Source organism: Panulirus ornatus, chromosome 67, assembly GCF_036320965.1.
Source record: "Panulirus ornatus isolate Po-2019 chromosome 67, ASM3632096v1, whole genome shotgun sequence".
Taxonomy (NCBI): domain Eukaryota; kingdom Metazoa; phylum Arthropoda; class Malacostraca; order Decapoda; family Palinuridae; genus Panulirus; species Panulirus ornatus.
In genome coordinates this window covers 16,105,561-16,129,622 of record NC_092290.1, presented here as the reverse complement: position 1 = coordinate 16,129,622, position 24,062 = coordinate 16,105,561, and the positions used below count along the sequence as shown (strand labels likewise).

At 50.2% G+C, this 24,062-nt stretch overlaps 1 protein-coding gene across 1 annotated transcript in view; it reads right to left on the bottom strand.

The window, feature by feature from the left end:
- Nucleotides 1-24,062, bottom strand: part of LOC139747163 (uncharacterized) — a 397,953-nt gene that overhangs the window by 167,442 nt on the left and 206,449 nt on the right. The gene's annotated exons all lie outside the window — the stretch shown is intronic.

Genomic DNA, 24,062 nt, shown 5'->3' with positions numbered 1-24,062 from the left:
CTCTCTTCCTGGCCCGCCGCCACTGCACCTGAACCCACGCTCTTGCCACTACCCATGCACCCATTACTGCCTCTACACGTGTACTCAAAAAAGGCCACTGACTATGTACTCACTACTGCCACTACCCGTGTACCCACTACCAGTGTACCTTGCACTGCCACTACACGTGAACCTACTACTGCCACTACCCATGACTGAATTTCCACTACTTCCCTGATCTTTCCTACAAAATTTCCTACTCTCGAAGTAAGTATTCTGCCCCTCTACATCTTCCCACTTACCATCTACCTCCCTGGCACAGAGGACCCCATCATTCCCCGTCACCACGCACTCTGCCCACTAACCCCATACGACCATTTTCCTCTGCCACTTATCTGCTTTCAAACTACCCTGTGTACCCACAATGCAGCACCGCGGTCCGTTCCTATCATCCCCTTGTTTACCTCAGACATCCTCGCCTTGTCTGTACATGGCCACAACCTCGAAGGTGTTGTACCAACATTTCTCGTCGCTCTTACCTTGGCCAGCCACACCAAGAGCCACTACTACTACCCTCCTTCCTCCTCCTCGCCACTACCCCCTCCTACTACCCGTTGGGCCCGCTGCGCGCGTGCCATTCCCTCCTCGCGAATACCCTGGCGTTGCCTTCCCTTCGCGCCAAATCTGCCGGAAGTTTACATTCCCCCCCCCCCCCCCACGTTTTTATCCCACGCGCCAAAAGTCTCTCCCCAGCGTGTCCCATTCCGTCCTCAGTGGCTTCGTTCCTCTTCCTTACCCCCCCCTCTCTCCTCCTACCAAAACATCATCAACCATTCCCTATGCAGCCGTCAAAGTCAACCATCATGGATGATATATAGCGAGTTTTTTTTGCTTTTTTCTTCCTCAAAATTCACCCAGGCTGGAGTGCGTGGTGTGTGGGCCACAATGGCATGACTGCTAAGATCGGGATAAGGCTTGGGGGTCGGCGGCCATTACTGGTCAGCTGACGCGTAGTGGCTCGGCACGCGAAATGCAACACGCATGGCTACGGACACGTACACGCACCCACGTACACACGCTCTGGACACTTACGTACAAGTTGCATTCCACGGTCACGAACACCAAAGGTGTGAACACACTGATGCATGCATCCCACACACGAACCAAGGGCGTAGGATGTGTTTATGAGGACACATACACCTCGCGTACAGAGTCCAAATGCACCACCTCGCCTCCGTCACTTCCTGCCACCCGAGATCCACCGTCCCCGTGTTGCAGTCTGGCATCACAACCGCATCAGACCGCCACATTGTGGAAATAGTCAATAAAATCAGTGGACAGTATATCAAGGATTTCTCTCTATCCTGTGTTATTTATGTGGTCATTTTCAACACCCAATTTTATAGATTCCATTCCAGGAACCGCTGCTCTGTGGCGGTCCGGTCTGGAACGACGACTCGGACCAAAGGAATGTCCAGGAACGACGACTCTGCTCTTTGACCAGAGGAATATCCAGGAACGATGACTCTGGACTTTGACCAGAGGAATATCCTGGAACGACGACTCTGGACTTTGACCAGAGGAATATCCTGGAACGACAACTCTGAACTTTGACCAGAGGAATATCCAGGAACGACGACTCTGAGTCATACAGAGGGCCAATTAAATTACTAACTGCGGTAAACTCGACAAATCTAAGTTCCCAACAGGATGCATACGAGCCAATTACCGTAGCAATTTATCGTACGCGTAGGGCTCATTAAAGGTGCCAATTCAATACGCAGAGCCAATTAGAGGATAGATTTGGCATGTACAAATTGGTTAGGGTATTGGAGGGGGGGACAATAAGAGTGTTAATTAGAGTACTTAGTATGGCTACCAATTAGGGTAAACATAGGGGTTGATTAGTGTATCAATTACAGTGCACATAAAACCAATTACAGTGCACATAAGACCAATTACAGTGCACATAAGACCAATTACATAAATACAAGGCCAATTACACTGCCAATTACCGTACATAAAGCACGGCTAGAGTACCAGATATTGGAAGAGCTGGACCAATTAAAGTATCAATTACGATTTGGACCAAACCAATTAACAATTAGGGTACACGGCTAATCTTAGTGTAGCACAAGACGACACAAACAGGACCAGATCCAGTACCAATTAGGCTGCACAACGGCTAATCAAACTACCAAATCGGCAGTTCGCGAGGGGACATCGTGGGTGACAATCACGGTGCACGTTATGAGCAATTAGGAGACTAATTAGGGTACGGCCAGGGTCGATTAGAGCACCAACATGGCAAGATATGGGGGCCAGCGGTGTACCAATTAGACATGTGGGTTTTAACCCCCTGATATTTCAGGGTGTGTGTCCCCCCCTCCCCTCTCTCTCTCTCCCCCCCGCTTTTCTCCCTCCCCCCTGTCTCTCTCCCACCCCCCCTCGCTTTTCCCCTCCCCCCGCTTTTCCCCTCCCCCCTCTAAGCTATCTGTCACTGGCAGGGGTTGGGGGGGGTTGGGGTAGAGATATAGAGCCTCGGGAGGAGGAAGAGGAGGAGGAGGAGGGGGAAAGACTTGCATGAGGGGGAAGGGTGCTGGGGTGGAGGGTGTGGTGGGTGGAGGGTGGAGGGTGGAGGGTGTGGGGGGTGGAGGGTGGAGGGTGTGGTGGGTGGAGGTTGTACTCTCCTGCAGGAGCAAAGCCGCATCTTGCGCTCCTCTGATCAGCCAGGCTGTCTGTGGCCGCACCTTGCAGCCACCAGACTGGACCAGGATGACTTACACATGGAGAGGTTTGGCTGGCGATGATGATACGTAATCACCAAATGTAACCAGGATTACATGCAATATGAGTCACTCACTCGTTAGTTACCTTCTCTCTCTCTCTATCTCTCTCTCTCTCTATCTCTCTCTATCTCTCTCTCTCTCTCTCTCCTTGAAACGGGGGCAACTTATTCATGTCATTCTCAAAAGGAGATTTTCTGTGTGGCATAGACACAACGCTACGTTTGGTGTGGCATAGACACAACGCTACGTTTGGTGTGGCATAGACACGACGCTACGTTTGGTGTGGCATAGACACAACGCTACGTTTGGTGTGGCATAGACACAACGGTACGTTTGGTGTGGCATAGACACAACGCTACGTTTGGTGTGGCATAGACACAACGCTACGTTTGGTGTGGCATAGACACAACGGTACGTTTGGTGTGGCATAGACACAACGCTACGTTTGGTGTGGCATAGACACAACGCTACGTTTGGTGTGGCATAGACACAACGGTACGTTTGGTGTGGCATAGACACAACGCTACGTTTGGTGTGGCATAGACACAACGCTACGTTTGGTGTGGCATAGACACAACGCTACGTTTGGTGTGGCATAGACACAACGGTACGTTTGGTGTGGCATAGACACAACGGTACGTTTGGTGTGGCATAGACACAACGCTACGTTTGGTGTGGCATAGACACAACGCTACGTTTGGTGTGCCATAGACACAACGCTACGTTTGGTGTGGCATAGACACAACGCTACGTTTGGTGTGGCATAGACACAACGGTACGTTTGGTGTGGCATAGACACAACGCTACGTTTGGTGTGGCATAGACACAACGCTACGTTTGGTGTGGCATAGACACAACGGTACGTTTGGTGTGGCATAGACACAACGCTACGTTTGGTGTGGCATAGACAACGCTACGTTTGGTGTGGCATAGACACAACGCTACGTTTGGTGTGGCATAGACACAACGCTACGTTTGGTGTGGCATAGACACAACGCTACGTTTGGTGTGGCATAGACACAACGCTACGTTTGGTGTGGCATAGACACGACGCTACGTTTGGTGTGGATGATGAAGATGATGAACGACAGAGAAAATTTACGTTCCACAGTTTCACAGTAAACACGAATTATGACACACGATAAGCGTGGAATAATTGGGCAATGCTAGCCAGCAGAAGGGGAGGAGACAGTCAGTCAGTGAAGCTCAGCTCGCCACGCTTTGCTTCCAGACATTGTGTTTGCGAACTCTTGAACTTCCCCACAACCTTGCGTGTGTGTGTGTGTGTGTGTGTGTGTGTGTGTGTGTGTGTCGGGGGCGGGGGGGGGGGGGGGTCCTGATGTGAGCTGGGCCGGGAGGGTCGGGGGGGGTGTGGGGGGTGTCTCCAGCCCCAAGAGTGCCCCTAAGCCCCCATGGGTCACCCCAGCCTCCCCTGCCTTCCCTTGGTGCTCATCTTTAGCACTGAGTGCTCACCGATCCACTATGGTGGCTCCAGCAACAGTGTACGTATGTATGGACTGGAATGGACGACCAGCACGTTCTTCAGGATCCTCCAGGTGCATCATCCCTTCTTCTAGCCGTGTTCCAGCCAGCAAAGTTCCCTGATTCCAGTCGTGATTCCAGTCGTGATTCCAATCGTGATTCCAGTCGTGATTCCAGGTGTGATTCCAGTCGTGATTTCAGTCATGATTCCAGTTGGGTTCGATCTGTGTATCAGGGATATTTTTTTTTGCATACGTCTTAACTTGCCAACATTGCCAGCCTTAAAGTTGACGACATCACATAATGGTGGTCTAATCTGCAAGATACAATTCCTTCTAAATATCTATCAGTTTTGTCTCTTGTTTTGAAGGTTCGTAGAATCCATGTTACCATCTTCCCTCCCGCGAGTCACCTCGCTTTCCATACCCTAGCAATGGAGTTGAATCCTTTGGCAACACGTAGTTATCAACTCGACTTTCGTCACCAATGGTAGATGTTGTAGAGTCGTTCTCGCCATCGCAACTCCAGCTGCGACAGAAGCTGATTTCACGTCCTTAATCCGTCAGCTTCTGAGAGCAGTGTACGCAAGTCTACCCCATCTCCACAACCAGGCCACGTGGGTACAATCTATTTACAACCTGTCCATTTCTTTCTCTCTTACTAAGGCGGTCCATAATATTTTTTTTTCTCTATTCTTGCTAGTGAGGGGGGGAGAGGCATGATCTTCGTATTCATACTAACCATCATCTGCTTGAAATCAACTCGACGTTGTAGTTTGTGTTACTATGTCTGACACAAGTGTTGACCCATCTGCACTTTACTTGTGAACCAAAGCATCTTAGACCTCGACGATATCTAATATAACCTGACTTACAACACCATACAACCTATGGGGCATCTAATATAACCTGACTTACAACACTACAACCGTGAGGACATCTAACCTGACTTACAACACTACAACCGTGAGGACATCTAACCTGAATTACAACGCCGTACAACTTTAAGGGCATCTAACCTGACTTAAAACACCATACAACCTAGAGAGCATCTAATATAACCTGACTTACAACACTACAACCCTGAGGGCATCTAATATAACCTGACTTACAACACCATATACAACCTACTGTTTGCTGGGACGTTGGAGAGTCTATCTTCCATCATGATCCTTGTGTCTTACAGATGTTGTATGTTGTGGTACTGGGACCAGGGGCGACTAAGGCTTTCCCGTGAAGAAGTTGTGAGTTATGAGGTGCAGTGGGAGGGGTTCGGTGTCCCCCCCCCCAGCTGTGCACGGCAGGTCCCCCAGACCTGGGGGCCGTATTGCCTCACGCGCTTGGCGTACAAACTGCCTCATGTATGGAGACAGAAGCAGTTTGGTTCCAGGAGTCGGTCTGGCCACTTTATTTCCTGGAACTTTGTGATGACGTTCCAGGATGTGTCTGTGATGACACGTTCCAGGATCTGTGAGTGATGACACGTTCCAGGATCTGCCTGTGATGACACGTTCCAGGATCTGTCTGTGATGACACGTTCCAGGATCTGTGAGTGATGACACGTTCCAGGATCTGCCTGTGATGACACGTTCCAGGATCTGTCTGTGATGACACGTTCCAGGATCTGTGAGTGATGACACGTTCCAGGATCTGTCTGTGATGACACGTTCCAGGATCTGTCTGTGATGACACGTTCCAGGATCTGTGAGTGATGACACGTTCCAGGATCTGTCTGTGATGACACGTTCCAGGATCTGTCTGTGATGACACGTTCCAGGATCTGTGAGTGATGACACGTTCCAGGATCTGTGAGTGATGACACGTTCCAGGATCTGTCTGTGATGACACGTTCCAGGATGTGTCTGTGATGACACGTTCCAGGATCTGTCTGTGATGACACGTTCCAGGATGTGTCTGTGATGACACGTTCCAGGATCTGTCTGTGATGACACGTTCCTGGATCTGCCTGTGATGACACGTTCCAGGATCTGTCTGTGATGACACGTTCCAGGATCTGTCTGTGGTGGGGTGCAGGGAGGAAGAGGGGGAGGGGAAAGGGGAGGGGAGAAAGTTGTCGAGGGAAGGGAGTTAGTGATGGAGGTGGAGGGGTTGATGGGAGGGAGGGGAGGGGAGGGGGAGGAGTGGAAAGTTCCAGGCGGGTGATCAAAGGCGCCGCCTCCCCCCCCCCCCCAGCACCCCAGGATGATGACCGTGTCGACACTACCGCCACCCCAGACCTCCCCCTGCCTGTCGCCCCCCAGAGACCCTCCCTCACTGCTCCTCCTAAGAATTCCCTCACTTCCACCCCCGAAACCTCCTCTGACTGCGACCCCCATACCTCCCCTTTATTGCCCCCCCCACCCCCCACCCCCTAGACCTCCCCCATCCCCGCCCAGATCAGCCTCGACAGTAACCACCCCCCAGGACACGCCCAACCTGCCCAGGTCACAACCAGACGCAGCAGCAGCAGCAGCATCAATAATCACCACACGGCGCACTAACCCCTTCGTGTGTATCTCCTGAACACTCATATAGCTAAGTCCTGCTCCACATCTGTTGTGGAAGGCAGTCCCTCTTCCATTCCAGCCTTTGCCTGAAGTTGATAAGACGAACCGTAAATAATAATAATAATAATAATAGGGGAGAAAGAATACTTCCCACGTATTCCCTGCGTGTCGTAGAAGGCGACTAAAAGGGAAGGGAGCGGGAGGCTGGAAATCCTCCCCTCTCGTTTTTTTTTTTTTTTTTTTTTTTCCAAAAGAAGGAACAGAGAAGAGGGCCAGGTGAGGATATTCCCTCAAAGACCCAGTCCTCTGTTCTTAACGCTACCTCGCTATCGCGGGAAATGGCGAATAGTATGAAAGAAAGAAAAGAAAGATAATAATAATAATAATAATAATAATAATAATAATAATAATAATAATAATAATAGTAATGATAATAATAATAATAATAATAATAATAATAATAATAATAATAATAAAATAATAATAATAATATAATTGTCTGAATCTCCGGGTCGAGAAGGGTTTACTAAATATGTTCGGATATACAGAGAGGATGAGTGATGAGAGATTGTCCAAACGATAAAGAAGGGTGAGGTACAGGAGGCTATGGGGTATCGGGGTCTAAACATTCATCAATATACATTGGATAGAATGAGTTGAAGTGATGTGGTATATGAGGGTAAAGCGTTGTTATTGGCATGTAAATGAAACGACCTAAGTAAACTGTTTGGTAGTCTGTCAAGCTTGGGTGTGGGTGGGAGTTTCTGGTTTCGATACATTATACATGACTGGTAGAAACTGGATGTGTGCGACTGAGGCAACTGTTTGTGTGTTCCTGACGCTACCTTGCTAATGCGGGAAATGCAGCTAACTGAAGAATGATTAGCACTGGTCTCTCCCCAAACCCTGACCAACACTGAGGGTCCCTCCCCAGACCCTGACCAACACTGAGGGTCTCTCCCCAGACCCTGACCATCCCAACACCCCTGGAGAGAGAGGATCTCGACTCCCAGGCGTAGAGACAATACCACTGAGCTGGTCACCCCGGGGTTGACCCCTGACCTCAGGTGAGGTAGAGATAGTACAGATGGCCCATAACCCTTGTCTTCTTGTGTGACGTTATCATCTCTCATGGCCACCCGGACGACGAGGGGGCTTCTGCTGCTGGCCACCTCCCAGACGCATCGCAAGGGGCCAACTGAAGCAGAGGGCCAGGTGGAGGCGGACCAGGGAGGCGAGGTGTGTGTGTGTGTGTGTGTGTGTGTTGTGTGTGTGTGTGAGAGAGAGCAGGCGCGGGCGTAGGTTTGGGCGTATATGGCGTCTGCTGGACGAGATGACATGGCGGGGAGGGGGGGGGGGACTGAAGTGTAGTCAAGATAGTGGGCTCAGGGGGTTGTTGTTCAGTGGGATCCCAGTGGGAGTGGGACGATGGGAGTCATGCGCAGTGGGGTCCCAGTGGGATGGTGCATCATTGGAGTCTTGCGCAGTGGAGTCCCACTGGGATGGTGCATCAGTGGAGTCATGCGCAGTGGGGTTCCAGTGGGATGGTGCATGAATGGAGTCTTGCGCAGTGGGGTCCCAGTGGGATGGTGCATCATTGGAGTCTTGCGCAGTGGAGCCCCACTGGGATGGTGCATCAGTGGAGTCATGCGCAGTGGGGTCCCAGTGGGATGGTGCATGAATGGAGTCTTGCGCAGTGGGGTCCCAGTGGGATGGTGCATCATTGGAGTCTTGCGCAGTGGAGCCCCACTGGGATGGTGCATCAGTGGAGTCATGCGCAGTGGGGTTCCAGTGGGATGGTGCATGAATGGAGTCTTGCGCAGTGGGGTTCCAGTGGGATGGCGAGTGTGCGGGGTCAGGTCAGGTCAGGGGATGGCAAGAGGTCATTAAAATATACAGGAGTCAGTGTTCTGGTCAGGGGACACGACCACTGGGGAGGAAGGCAATACTCCACCAAAGACAAACCTCATCCAGAACAACAAACCCAACACAGAACAATGGAAGAGAACCATTTTTCAGATCACCCATGACCAACCCGGCTACCACCACGAGACACGTAAACATACATCTCACAATGGACGAGTTTAAATCCCACTCTGCGGCTCACCAAACATTCACCAGACAATTGTATGGTTCACCAAATGTTCACCAGACAACTGTATGGTTCACCAAACGTTCAGCCACAAACGTTTACAGAGAACCACTGAGTAAAAACGATGACTTCTGACTGTGTCACTAGTTCGCCTTTTGCACATCAGATGACAGCACCATCTAGGAGACGCCATGAACTAGATTTTCGGTCGTAAAGAGAAAAGAAAAAACTATGTATCTGACAAAAAAAGAAATATATATATATATATATATATATATATATATATATATATATATATATACATTTTGGAGAAAAATGTAGCTTAGACATTGAAGCTTATTGATACAGTGGTGAAATTGATGAGAACTGCTATTGACGTTTGTGTGAATAAATTGTACATTTCCTTTTCCATAGCCAGAGGTTGAACCATTATGTGACATTCATTTTTTTCATTCATTTCAAGCTAAAAGTTTGTTTTCTAAATTGTTTCTTACATTTTTCATATGTATATATATGTACGTGTGTGTGTATGTGCGTATGTGTGTGTGTGTGTGAGTGTGTGTGTATATGTATATATATATGTATATTATCCCTGGGGATAGGGGTGAAAGAATACTTCCCACGTATTCCTCGCGTGTCGTAGAAAGCGACTAGAGGGGACGGGAGCGGGGGGCCGGAAATCCTCCCCTCCTTGTAATTAACTTTCTAAAATGGGAAACAGAAGAAGGAGTCACGCGGGGAGTGATCATCCTCCTCGAAGGCTCAGAGTGGGGTGCCTAAATGTGTGTGGATGTAACCAAGATGTGAAAAAAGAAGAGATAGGTAGTATGTTTGAGGAAAGGAACCTGGATGTTTTGGCTCTGAGTGAAACGAAGCTCAAGGGTAAAGAGGAAGAGTGGTTTGGAAATGTCTGGGGAGTGAAGTCAGGGGTTAGTGAGAGGACAAGAGCAAGGGAAGGAGTAGCAATACTCCTGAAACAGGAGTTGTGGGAGTATGTGATAGAATGTAAGAAAGTAAATTCTCGATTAATATGGGTAAAATTGAAAGTTGATGGAGAGAGGTGGGTGATTATTGGTGCATATGCACCTGGGCATGAGAAGAAAGATCATGAGAGGCAAGTGTTTTGGGAGCAGCTGAATGAGTGTGTTAGCGGTTTTGATGCACGAGACCGGGTTATAGTGATGGGTGATTTGAATGCAAAGGTGAGTAATGTGGCAGTTGAGGGAATAATTGGTATGCATGGGGTGTTCAGTGTTGTAAATGGAAATGGTGAAGAGCTTGTAGATTTATGTGCTGAAAAAGGACTGATGATTGGGAATACCTGGTTTAAAAAGCGAGATATACATAAGTATACTTATGTAAGTAGGAGAGATGGCCAGAGAGCGTTATTGGATTACGTGTTAATTGACAGGCGTGCGAAAGAGAGACTTTTGGATGTTAATGTGCTGAGAGGTGCAACTGGAGGGATGTCTGATCATTATCTTGTGGAGGCTAAGGTGAAGATTAGTATGGGTTTTCAGAAAAGAGGAGTGAATGTTGGGGTGAAGAAGGTGGTGAGAGTAAGTGAGCTTGGGAAGGAGACCTGTGTGGGGAAGTACCAGGAGAGACTGTGTACAGAATGGAAAAAGGTGAGAACAATGGAAGTAAGGGGAGTGGGGGAGGAATGGGATGTATTTAGGGAATCAGTGATGGATTGCGCAAAAGATGCTTGTGGCATGAGAAGAGTGGGAGGTGGGCTGTTTAGAAAGGGTAGTGAGTGGTGGGATGAAGAAGTAAGAGTATTAGTGAAAGAGAAGAGAGAGGCATTTGGACGATTTTTGCAGGGAAAAAATGCAATTGAGTGGGAGAAGTATAAAAGAAAGAGACAGGAGGTCAAGAGAAAGGTGCAAGAGGTGAAAAAAAGGGCAAATGAGAGTTGGGGTGAGAGACTATCAGTAAATTTTAGGGAGAATAAAAAGATGTTCTGGAAGGAGGTAAATAGGGTGCGTAAGACAAGGGAGCAAATGGGAACTTCAGTGAGGGGCGTAAATGGGGAGGTGATAACAAGTAGTGGTGATGTGAGAAGGAGATGGAATGAGTATTTTGAAGGTTTGTTGAATGTGTCTGATGACAGAGTGGCAGATATAGGGTGTTTTGGTCGAGGTGGTGTGCAAAGTGAGAGGGTTAGGGAAAATGATTTGGTAAACAGAGAAGAGGTAGTAAAAGCTTTGCGGAAGATGAAAGCCGGCAAGGCAGCAGGTTTGGATGGTATTGCAGTGGAATTTATTAAAAAAGGGGGTGACTGTATTGTTGACTGGTTGGTAAGGTTATTTAATGTATGTATGACTCATGGTGAGGTGCCTGAGGATTGGCGGAATGCGTGCATAGTGCCATTGTACAAAGGCAAAGGGGATAAGAGTGAGTGCTCAAATTACAGAGGTATAAGTTTGTTGAGTATTCCTGGTAAATTATATGGGAGGGTATTGAGTGAGAGGGTGAAGGCATGTACAGAGCATCAGATTGGGGAAGAGCAGTGCGGTTTCAGAAGTGGTAGAGGATGTGTGGATCAGGTGTTTGCTTTGAAGAATGTATGTGAGAAATACTTAGAAAAGCAAATGGATTTGTATGTAGCATTTATGGATCTGGAGAAGGCATATGATAGAGTTGATAGAGATGCTCTGTGGAAGGTATTAAGAATATATGGTGTGGGAGGCAAGTTGTTAGAAGCAGTGAAAAGTTTTTATCGAGGATGTAAGGCATGTGTACGTGTAGGAAGAGAGGAAAGTGATTGGTTCTCAGTGAATGTAGGTTTGCGGCAGGGGTGTGTGATGTCTCCATGGTTGTTTAATTTGTTTATGGATGGGGTTGTTAGGGAGGTAAATGCAAGAGTCCTGGAAAGAGGGGCAAGTATGAAGTCTGTTGGGGATGAGAGAGCTTGGGAAGTGAGTCAGTTGTTGTTCGCTGATGATACAGCGCTGGTGGCTGATTCATGTGAGAAACTGCAGAAGCTGGTGACTGAGTTTGGTAAAGTGTGTGGAAGAAGAAAGTTAAGAGTAAATGTGAATAAGAGCAAGGTTATTAGGTACAGTAGGGTTGAGGGTCAAGTCAATTGGGAGGTGAGTTTGAATGGAGAAAAACTGGAGGAAGTGAAGTGTTTTAGATATCTGGGAGTGGATCTGTCAGCGGATGGAACCATGGAAGCGGAAGTGGATCATAGGGTGGGGGAGGGGGCGAAAATTTTGGGAGCCTTGAAAAATGTGTGGAAGTCGAGAACATTATCTCGGAAAGCAAAAATGGGTATGTGTGAAGGAATAGTGGTTCCAACAATGTTGTATGGTTGCGAGGCGTGGGCTATGGATAGAGTTGTGCGCAGGAGGATGGATGTGCTGGAAATGAGATGTTTGAGGACAATGTGTGGTGTGAGGTGGTTTGATCGAGTAAGTAACGTAAGGGTAAGAGAGATGTGTGGAAATAAAAAGAGCGTGGTTGAGAGAGCAGAAGAGGGTGTTTTGAAATGGTTTGGGCACATGGAGAGAATGAGTGAGGAAAGATTGACCAAGAGGATATATGTGTCGGAGGTGGAGGGAACGAGGAGAAGAGGGAGACCAAATTGGAGGTGGAAAGATGGAGTGAAAAAGATTTTGTGTGATCGGGGCCTGAACATGCAGGAGGGTGAAAGGAGGGCAAGGAATAGAGTGAATTGGAGCGATGTGGTATACAGGGGTTGACGTGCTGTCAGTGGAGTGAATCAAGGCATGTGAAGCGTCTGGGGTAAACCATGGAAAGCTGTGTAGGTATGTATATTTGCGTGTGTGGACGTGTGTATGTACATGTGTATGGGGGGGGGGGGTTGGGCCATTTCTTTCGTCTGTTTCCTTGCGCTACCTCGCAAACGCGGGAGACAGCGACAAAGTATAAAAAAAAAAAAAAAAAAAAAAAAAAAAAATATATATATATATATATATATATATATATATATATATATATATATATATATATATACCCAAGGCGCAATATAGATCAGTCAGAATACCAGCAAGAATAGCGAGAGAAGCACTGACAACACCACAACAGGGGGCGAATTCTTCAGAAATTTAACTTTAGTAAGAAATGCACGAGATGGCAAACAAACAAAATAAACAATGAATCATCTGAGGTACAGTGAGAATCACCTGAGTGGCCAGACAACAGGAGAATCACCTGAGTGGCCAGACAACAGGGGAATCACCTGAGTGGCTAGACAACAGGGGAATCATCTAAGTGGCCAGACAACAGGGGAATCATCTGAGTGGCCAGACAACAGAAGAATCACCTGAGTGGCCAGACAACAGGGGAATCACCTGAGTGGCCAGACAACAGGGGAATCACCTGAGTGGCCAGACAACAGGGGAATCACCTGAGTGGCCAGACAACAGGAGAATCACCTGAGTGGCCAGACAACAGGGGAATCACCTGAGTGGCCAGACAACAGGGGAATCATCTGAGTGGCCAGACAACAGGGGAATCACCTGAGTGGCCAGACAACAGGAGAATCACCTGAGTGGCCAGACAACAGGGGAATCACCTGAGTGGCCAGACAACAGGAGAATCACCTGAGTGGCCAGACAACAGGGGAATCACCTGAGTGGCCAGACAACAGGAGAATCACCTGAGTGGCCAGACAACAGGAGAATCACCTGAGTGGCCAGACAACAGGGGAATCATCTAAGTGGCCAGACAACAGGGGAATCACCTGAGTGGCCAGACAACAGAAGAATCACCTGAGTGGCCAGACAACAGGGGAATCACCTGAGTGGCCAGACAACAGGAGAATCACCTGAGAGGCCAGACAACAGGGGAATCATCTAAGTGGCCAGACAACAGGGGAATCATCTGAGTGGCCAGACAACAGGGGAATCATCTGAGTGGCCAGACAACAGGGGAATCACCTGAGTGGCCAGACAACAGGGGAATCATCTGAGTGGCCAGACAACAGAAGAATCACCTGAGTGGCCAGACAACAGGGGAATCACCTGAGTGGCCAGACAACAGGGGAATCACCTGAGTGGCCAGACAACAGGGGAATCATCTGAGTGGCCAGACAACAGGGGAATCATCTGAGTGGCCAGACAACAGGGGAATCATCTGAGTGGCCAGAGCACAGGGGAATCACCTGAGTGGCCAGACAACAGGGGAATCATCTGAGTGGCCAGACAACAGGGGAATCATCTGAGTGGCCAGAGCACAGGGGAATCATCTGAGTGGCCAGACAACAGGGGAATCATCTGAGTGGCCTGACAACAGGAGAATCACCTGAGTGGCCAGACAACAAGGGAATCATCTGAGTGGCCAGACAACAGGGGAATCATCTAAGTGGCCAGACAACAGAAGAATCACCTGAGTGGCCAGACAACAGGGGAATCACCTGAGTGGCCAGACAACAGGGGAATCACCTGAGTGGCCAGACAACAGGAGAATCATCTGAGTGGCCAGACAACAGGAGAATCATCTGAGTGGCCAGACAACAGAAGAATCACCTGAGTGGCCAGACAACAGGGGAATCATCTAAGTGGCCAGACAACAGAAGAATCACCTGAGTGGCCAGACAACAGGGGAATCACCTGAGTGGCCAGACAACAGGGGAATCACCTGAGTGGCCAGACAACAGGGGAATCATCTAAGTGGCCAGACAACAGAAGAATCACCTGAGTGGCCAGACAACAGGGGAATCACCTGAGTGGCCAGACAACAGGGGAATCACCTGAGTGGCCAGACAACAGGAGAATCATCTGAGTGGCCAGACAACAGGGGAATCATCTGAGTGGCCAGAGCACAGGGGAATCACCTGAGTGGCCAGACCACAGGGGAATCATCTGAGTGGCCAGACAACAGGGGAATCATCTAAGTGGCCAGACCACAGGGGAATCATCTGAGTGGCCAGACAACAGGGGAATCATCTAAGTGGCCAGACCACAGGGGAATCATCTGAGTGGCCAGACAACAGGGGAATCATCTGAGTGGCCAGACAACAGGGGAATCATCTGAGTGGCCAGACAACAGGGGAATCACCTGAGTGGCCAGACAACAGGAGAATCACCTGAGTGGCCAGACAACAGGGGAATCATCTGAGTGGCCAGACAACAGGGGAATCATCTAAGTGGCCAGACCACAGGGGAATCATCTGAGTGGCCAGACAACAGGGGAATCATCTGAGTGGCCAGACAACAGGGGAATCATCTGAGTGGCCAGACAACAGGAGAATCATCTGAGTGGCCAGACAACAGGGGAATCATCTGAGTGGCCAGACAACAGGGGAATCATCTGAGTGGCCAGACAACAGGGGAATCATCTGAGTGGCCAGACAACAGGGGAATCATCTGAGTGGCCAGACAACAGGAGAATCATCTGAGTGGCCAGACAACAGGGGAATCATCTGAGTGGCCAGACAACAGGGGAATCATCTGAGTGGCCAGACAACAGGGGAATCATCTGAGTGGCCAGACAACAGGAGAATCATCTGAGTGGCCAGACAACAGGGGAATCATCTGAGTGGCCAGACAACAGGGGAATCATCTGAGTGGCCAGACAACAGGGGAATCATCTGAGTGGCCAGACAACAGGGGAATCATCTGAGTGGCCAGACAACAGGGGAATCATCTGAGTGGCCAGATAACAGGAGAATCATCTGAGTGGCCAGACAACAGGGGAATCATCTGAGTGGCCAGACAACAGGGGAATCATCTGAGTGGCCAGACTGGAGGAAAATATCTGGCAAGTTTGACCTCAGATAATACAGCACCAGCCACATGTTAATGTGGGATATGCAAAACATCTCGACTGGAACCAGTAGTGTGGTGCTGAGTGGGACCAGTAGTGTGGTGCCGAGTGGGACCAGTATTGTGGTGCTGAGTGGGACCAGTAGTGTGGTGCTGAGTGGGACCAGTAGTGTGTTGCTGAGTGGGACCAGTAGTGTGGTGCTGAGTGGGACCAGTAGTGTGTTGCTGAGTGGGACCAGTAGTGTGGTGCTGAGTGGGACCAGTAGTGTGTTGCTGAGTGGGACCAGTAGTGTGGTGCTGAGTGGGACCAGTAGTGTGGTGCTGAGTGGGACCAGTAGTGTGGTGCTGAGTGGGACCAGTAGTGTGGTGCTGAGTGGGACCAGTAGTGTGGTGCTGAGTGGGACCAGTAGTGTGGTGCTGAGTGGGACCAGTAGTGTGGTGCTGAGTGGGACCAGTAGTGTGGTGCCGAGTGGGACCAGTAGCGTGGTGCCGAGTGGGACCAGTAGTGTGGTGCTGAGTGGGACCAGTAGTGTGGTGCTGAGTGGGACCAGTAGTGTGGTGCTGAGTGGGACCAGTAGTGTGGTGCTGAGTGGGACCAGTAGTGTGGTGCTGAGTGGGACCAGTAGTGTGGTGCCGAGTGGGACCAGTAGCGTGGTGCCGAGTGGGACCAGTAGTGTGGTGCTGAGTGGGACCAGTAGTGTGGTGCTGAGTGGGACCAGTAGTGTGGTGCTGAGTGGGACCAGTAGTGTGGTGCCGAGTGGGACCAGTAGCGTGGTGCCGAGTGGGACCAGTAGTGTGGTGCTGAGTGGGACCAGTAGTGTGGTGCTGAGTGGGACCAGTAGTGTGGTGCTGAGTGGGACCAGTAGTGTGGTGCTGAGTGGGACCAGTAGTGTGGTGCTGAGTGGGACCAGTAGTGTGGTGCTGAGTGGGACCAGTAGTGTGGTGCTGAGTGGGACCAGTAGTGTGGTGCTGAGTGGGACCAGTAGTGTGGTGCTGAGTGGGACCAGTAGTGTGGTGCTTGAGTGGGACCAGTAGTGTGGTGCCGAGTGGGACCAGTAGTGTGGTGCCGAGTGGGACCAGTAGTGTGGTGCTGAGTGGGACCAGTAGTGTGGTGCTGAGTGGGACCAGTAGTGTGGTGCTGAGTGGGACCAGTAGTGTGGTGCCGAGTGGGACCAGTAGTGTGGTGCTGAGTGGGACCAGTAGTGTGGTGCTGAGTGGGACCAGTAGTGTGGTGCTGAGTGGGACCAGTAGTGTGGTGCCTGAGTGGGACCAGTAGTGTGGTGCGAGTGGGACCAGTAGTGTGGTGCTGAGTGGGACCAGTAGTGTGGTGCTGAGTGGGACCAGTAGTGTGGTGCTGAGTGGGACCAGTAGTGTGGTGCCTGAGTGGGACCAGTAGTGTGGTGCTGAGTGGGACCAGTAGTGTGGTGCTGAGTGGGACCAGTAGTGTGGTGCTGAGTGGGACCAGTAGTGTGGTGCTGAGTGGGACCAGTAGTGTGGTGCTGAGTGGGGCCAGTAGTGTGGTGCTGAGTGGGACCAGTAGTGTGGTGCTGAGTGGGACCAGTAGTGTGGTGCTGAGTGGGACCAGTAGTGTGGTGCTGAGTGGGACCAGTAGTGTGGTGCTGAGTGGGGACCAGTAGTGTGGTGCTGAGTGGGACCAGTAGTGTGGTGCTGAGTGGGACCAGTAGTGTGGTGCTGAGTGGGACCAGTAGTGTGGTGCTGAGTGGGACCAGTAGTGTGGTGCTGAGTGGGACCAGTAGTGTGGTGCTGAGTGGGACCAGTAGTGTGGTGCTGAGTGGGACCAGTAGTGTGGTGCTGAGTGGGACCAGTAGTGTGGTGCTGAGTGGGGCCAGTAGTGTGGTGCCGAGTGGGACCAGTAGTGTGTTGCCGAGTGGGACCAGTAGTGTGGTGCTGAGTGGGACCAGTAGTGTGGTGCCGAGTGGGACCAGTAGTGTGGTGCTGAGTGGGACCAGTAGTGTGTTGCCGAGTGGGACCAGTAGTGTGGTGTTGAGTGGGACCAGTAGTGTGGTGCTGAGTGGGACCAGTAGTGTGGTGTTGAGTGGGACCAGTAGTGTGGTGCTGAGTGGGACCAGTAGTGTGTTGCCGAGTGGGACCAGTAGTGTGGTGCTGAGTGGGACCAGTAGTGTGGTGCCGAGTGGGACCAATAGTGTGGTGCCGAGTGGGACCAGTAGTGTGGTGCTGAGTGGGACCAGTAGTGTGGTGCCGAGTGGGACCAGTAGTGTGGTGCCGAGTGGGACCAGTAGTGTGGTGCCGAGTGGGGCCAGTAGTGTGGTGCCGAGTGGGACCAGTAGTGTGGTGCCGAGTGGGACCAGTAGTGTGGTGCCGAGTGGGACCAGTAGTGTGGTGCTGAGTGGGACCAGTAGTGTGGTGCTGAGTGGGACCAGTAGTGTGGTGCTGAGTGGGACCAGTAGTGTGGTGCTGAGTGGGACCAGTAGTGTGGTGCTGAGTGGGACCAATAGTGCGGTGCTGAGTGGGGCCAGTAGTGTGGTGCTGAGTGGGACCAGTAGTGTGGTGTTGAGTGGGACCAGTAGTGTGGTGCTGAGTGGGGCCAGTAGTGTGGTGCTGAGTGGGGCCAGTAGTGTGGTGCTGAGTGGGGCCAGTAGTGTGGTGCTGAGTGGGGCCAGTAGTGTGGTGCTGAGTGGGACCAGTAGTGTGGTGCTGAGTGGGACCAGTAGTGTGGTGCTGAGTGGGGCCAGTAGTGTGGTGTTGAGTGGGACCAGTAGTGTGGTGCTGAGTGGGACCAGTAGTGTGGTGCTGAGTGGGGCCAGTAGTGTGGTGCTGAGTGGGACCAGTAGTGTGGTGCTGAGTGGGACCAGTAATGTGGTGCTGAGTGGGGCCAGTAGTGTGGTGTTGAGTGGGACCAGTAGTGTGGTGCTGAGTGGGACCAGTAGTGTGGTGCTGATTGGGGCCAGTAGTGTGGTGCTGAGTGGGACCAGTAGTGTGGTGCTGAGTGGGACCAGTAGTGTGGTGCTGAGTGGGACCAGTAGTGTGGTGCTGAGTGGGACCAGTAGTGTGGTGCTGAGTGGGACCAGTCGTGTGGCGCTGAGTGGGACCAGTAGTGTGGTGCTGAGTGGGACCAGTAGTGTGGTGCTGAGTGGGACCAGTAGTGTGGTGCTGAGTGGGACCAGTGGTGTGGCGCTGAGTGGGACCAGTAGTGTGGTGCTGAGTGGGACCAGTAGTGTGGTGCTGAGTGGGATCAGTAGTGTGGTGCTGAGTGGGACCAGTAGTGTGGGGTTTCTCCTAACCCCACGTTGCTGAGGTTAGGTTTGTCTTGCTAACAACGACGCACACACGCAGGCCGTCTGGGGCCAGGTGTCTGCATGTCTTTGTATTCTGGCCACGACTGTCCGTCCGCAGTTCAACCAGCTGTTCATCCTCAATTCGAGACTGGTCGATAAAGTGGGTACCTGGCTTAGGGTAATATATATATATATATATATATATATATATATATATATATATATATATATATATATATATATATATATACTTCCCACGTATTCCCTGCGTGTCGTAAAAGGCGACTAAAAGGGGAGGGAGTGGGGGCTGGAAATCCTCCCCTCTCTTTTTTTCCCCCTAAAGAAGGAACAGAGAAGGAGGCCAGGTGAGGATATTCCCTCAAAGGCCTAGACCTCTGTTCTTAACGGTACCTCGCTAACGCGGGAAATGGCGAATAGTATGAAAGAAAGATATATATATATATATATATATATATATATATATATATATATATATATATATATATAGTCTGTTGTGGATGAGAGAGCTTGGGAAGTGATGATACAGCGCTGGTGGCTGATTCGGGTGAGAAACGTTATCTTGGAAAGCAAAAATGAGTATGTTTGAAGGAAAGGTGGTTCCAACTGTGTTGTATGGTTGCGAGGCGTGGGCTATAGATAGAGTTGTGCGGAGGAGGGTGGATGTGTTGGAAATAAGATGTTTGAGGACAATATGTGGTGTGAGGTGATTTGATCGAGTAAGTAATGAAAGGGTAAGAGAGATGTGTGGTAATAAAAAGAGTGTGGTTAAGAGAGCAGAAGAGGGTGTTTTGAAATGGTTTAGTCACATGGAGAGAATGAGTTAGGAAAGATTGACAAAGAGGATACATGTGTCAGAGGTGGAGGGAACGAGAAGTGGGAGACCAAATTAGAGGTGGAAAGTTGGAGTGAAAAAGATTTTGAGTGATCGGGGCCTGAACATGCAGGAGGGTGAAAGGCGTGCAAGGAATAGAGTGAATTGGAACGATGTGGTATATCGGGGTTGACGAGCTGTCAATGGATTGATCCAGGGCATGTGAAGCGTCTGGGGTAAACCATGGAAAGTTCTGTGGGGCCTGGATGTGGAAAGGGAGCTGTGGTTTCGGTGCATTATACATGACAGCTAGAGACTGAGTGTGAACGAATGTGGCATTTGTTGTCTTTTCCTAGCGCTACCTCGTGCACATGCGGGGGGAGGGGGTTTTCATTTTATGTGTTGTTGGGTGGCGACGGGAATGAATAAGGGCAGACAGTATGAATTTTGTACATGTGTATATACGTATATGTCTGTGTGTGTGTATATATATATATATATATATATATATATATATATATATATATATATATATATATATATATATATATATATATATGTATACGTTGAGATGTATAGGTATGGATATGTGCGTGTACGGACGTGTAGGTATATACATATGTATGTGGGTGGGTTGGGCCATTCTTTCGTCTGTTTCCTTGCGCTACCTCGCTAACGCGGGAGACAGCGACAAAGCAAAATAAAAAAATAAATAATATATATATGCAGGAGTAAGTCTCGTCTCAGCTAACCTGATTGTTGCAAGGTCACATCCACTGACTCATTGTGCAGGTCGACTAAAATGAATTCATCATAAAGATAAATGTGGGTTTCAGTCACCCAGACACCTGTTTAATGCGGGTTTCAGTTACCCAGACACGTGTTTAATGTGGGTTTCAGTCACCCACACACCTAATTAATGTGGGTTTCAGTCACCCACACACCTAATTAATGTGGGTTTCAGTCACCCAGACACCTGATTAATGAGGGTTTCAGTCACCCAGACACCTGATTAATGTGGGTTTCAGTCACCCACACACCTGATTAAAGCGGGTTTCAGTCACCTACACACCTGATAAATAAGGGTTTCAGTCACCCACACACCTGATTAATGTGGGTTTCAGTCACCCACACACCTAATTAATGTGGGTTTCAGTCACCCACACACCTGATTAATGAGGGTTTCAGTCACCCAGACACCTGATTAATGTGGGTTTCAGTCACCCACACACCTGATTAATGCGGGTTTCAGTCACCCACACACCTGATTAATGAGGGTTTCAGTCACCCATACACCTGATTAATGTGGGTTTCAGTCACCCACACACCTAATTAATGTGGGTTTCAGTCACCCAGACACCTGATTAATGAGGGTTTCAGTCACCCAGACACCTGATTAATGCGGGTTTCAGTCACCCACACACCTGATTAATGAGGGTTTCAGTCACCCACACACCTGATTAATGTGGGTTTCAGTCACCCACACACCTAATTAATGTGGGTTTCAGTCACCTAGACACCTGATTAATAAGGGTTTCAGCCACCCAGACATCTGATTAATACGGGTTTCAGTCACCCACACACCTAATTAATGTGGGTTTCAGTCACCCACACACCTGATTAATGAGGGTTTCAGCCACCGAGACATCTGATTAATACGGGTTTCAGTCACCAAGACATCAGATGATTGAGGTTTCCAATCACCAAGACACCTGCTTAATGTGGGAATGAGTCATCCAGACACCTGATTAATCAGTCTGTGGCGGCAAAAAAAAAAAAAAAAAGAAAAGCGAGGTGCGATAGGCTGGAAGGGGGAGGAGGGGGCGAACCCTTGCGAGCAGATTGAAAATGACACTTTGTGTCGTATGTTTACGACACGGCAACACTCGTGGAATGAGGCGTGACACACTGCGTCGCTCCTCTTGATAAGAGAGGAGCGATACATGGTCAGGCAAGAGCTGTGTAGCGAGGAGGTACAGTGCTGTGTGGGTCCTCCCTCCTGCGCTGTGTAGCGAGGAGGTACAGTGCTGTGTGGGTCCTCCCTCCTGCGCTGTGTAGCGAGGAGGTACAGTGCTGTGTGGGTCCTCCCTCCTGCGCTGTGTAGCGAGGAGGTACAGTGCTGTGTGGGTCCTCCCTCCTGCGCTGTGTAGCGAGGAGGCACAGTGTTGTGTGCGTCCTCCCTCCTGCGCTGTGTAGCGAGGGAGGTACAGTGCTGTGTGGGTCCTCCCTCCTGCGCCCTGGTGCTAATCTGCCTCACACAAGGAACTTCCAAGATCACTTACAGGGCGAGCCGTCACTGGAGATCAAACTATCGCGACCTCTGACACGGCCAATAGCGAGGAAGACTATACCATTTAGCCTTTAAGGTCCCCACCCCACTCCCTCCTAAACACCCCACCCACCCCCAACAGCCTGGTGTGTTGTGAGTTATGAGGCTAACGAGTCACACTCTACACAACAGCTGCTTGAGTTTCTGTGTTCCCCCCTCCTCATGTCGCCTCGTCATTGCACAACTGCCTCATTAACTGCCCATGACAAGCTATCACCTCATGGTGCCTCTGAGGGTCAAAAAAAAAGTGACGTTCGGGTCAGCAGACATGGGTCGCCAGGCGACCGTGAGCCAAGCGTCCACGAACGAGCGGGAGGCAACGGGTGAGCCGACTTGTGGTCAGTTCGGGAGGAAAAACGAGACATACGAACGACGCATATCTAACACTACCTCTCAATACGTACCCATGATTATGACCGTCAACCATCACCTGCTATCGCAATTACTTCGTTATTCATTCTCTCGGTTAACGAAGAGGCAAAGAAACATAGGAATACCAGAGAGAGAGAGAGAGAGAGAGAGAGAGAGAGAGAGAGAGAGAGAGAGAGAGAGAGAGAGAGAGAGAGAAAGATGATGATGACTGGCGGAGGCAAGTTGCGTTCAGTATAATCAGTTGATGAGAAAACTTGAAGAAGCGCACATACACAGTCCTCGGACCATGTCACTGCCTCCCCTGGCGAGTCTGCTGAAGGTGGCCCACTCGAAGTCCTCCCCCCATCCAGGTCTTCTGCATCACCTTCAGTGGCTTGCAAACCGAACCACACCACACCACACCACACCACACCACACATCACACCACACTACACCACACCACACCACACTTCACCACACCACACCACACCACACACCACACACCACGCCACACCACACCACACCACACCACACCACACTACACCACACCACACCACACTTCACCACACCACACCACACCACACCACACCACACCACACCACACATCACACCACACTACACCACACCACACCACACTTCACCACACCACACCACACCACACATCACACCACACTACACCACACCACACCACACTTCACCACACCACACCACACCACACATCACACCACACTACACCACACCACACCACACTTCACCACACCACACCACACCACACACCACACACCACGCCACACCACACCACACCACACCACACCACACTACACCACACCACACCACACTTCACCACACCACACCACACCACACCACACCACACCACACCACACATCACACCACACTACACCACACCACACCACACTTCACCACACCACACCACACACCACACACCACGCCACACCACACCACACCACACTACACCACACCACACACCACACCACACCACACCACACTACACCACACCACACCACACCACACTACACCACACCACACCACACCACACCACACGAAGTCCGTCAAACCTACCCACACCACACTACACTGAATTGTCCTCAGGTGTTCTGATGTCTTAGTGAACACGTGAGTGTCTTTCCTCAGCCGGGGGGGTGAGCGCCCTGGGGGGGGGGGGGGTGAGTGAACCAGTGGTGGTGATGGTCGTGCTACATGTCCAGAGGCCCTGGGTTCGATGCTAACACCAGATTGGGCGATAGGATGATCAGAATTGCCAAAGAGGATGGTAAGATGTTCACACACACACACACACACACACACACACACACACACACACACACACACACACGGGCATCCCTGGTGTAGTGGTTAGCGTTACTGACCATGAGTCAACACGAGCCCGCATGGGTTCAATCGTGAGAGCGGCAGTCGGCCCACAGACAATCCCATCTCTTCTTCATCTCCTGGGTACTTGGCTCATGCTGCGGTGTGTATGTAGGTGTATACACACACACACACACACACACACACACACACACACACACACATGTATGTAAAGACATGGTACATGTATACAAGGTTAAGAGACAGAGGCAACACATGTGTACGGCTCTCTCCCTCAACAAACAAATAGTAAACACACACACACACACACACACACACACACGAGCGGCCAAGATGTAGATGGAAGTGGACAGCATTATCG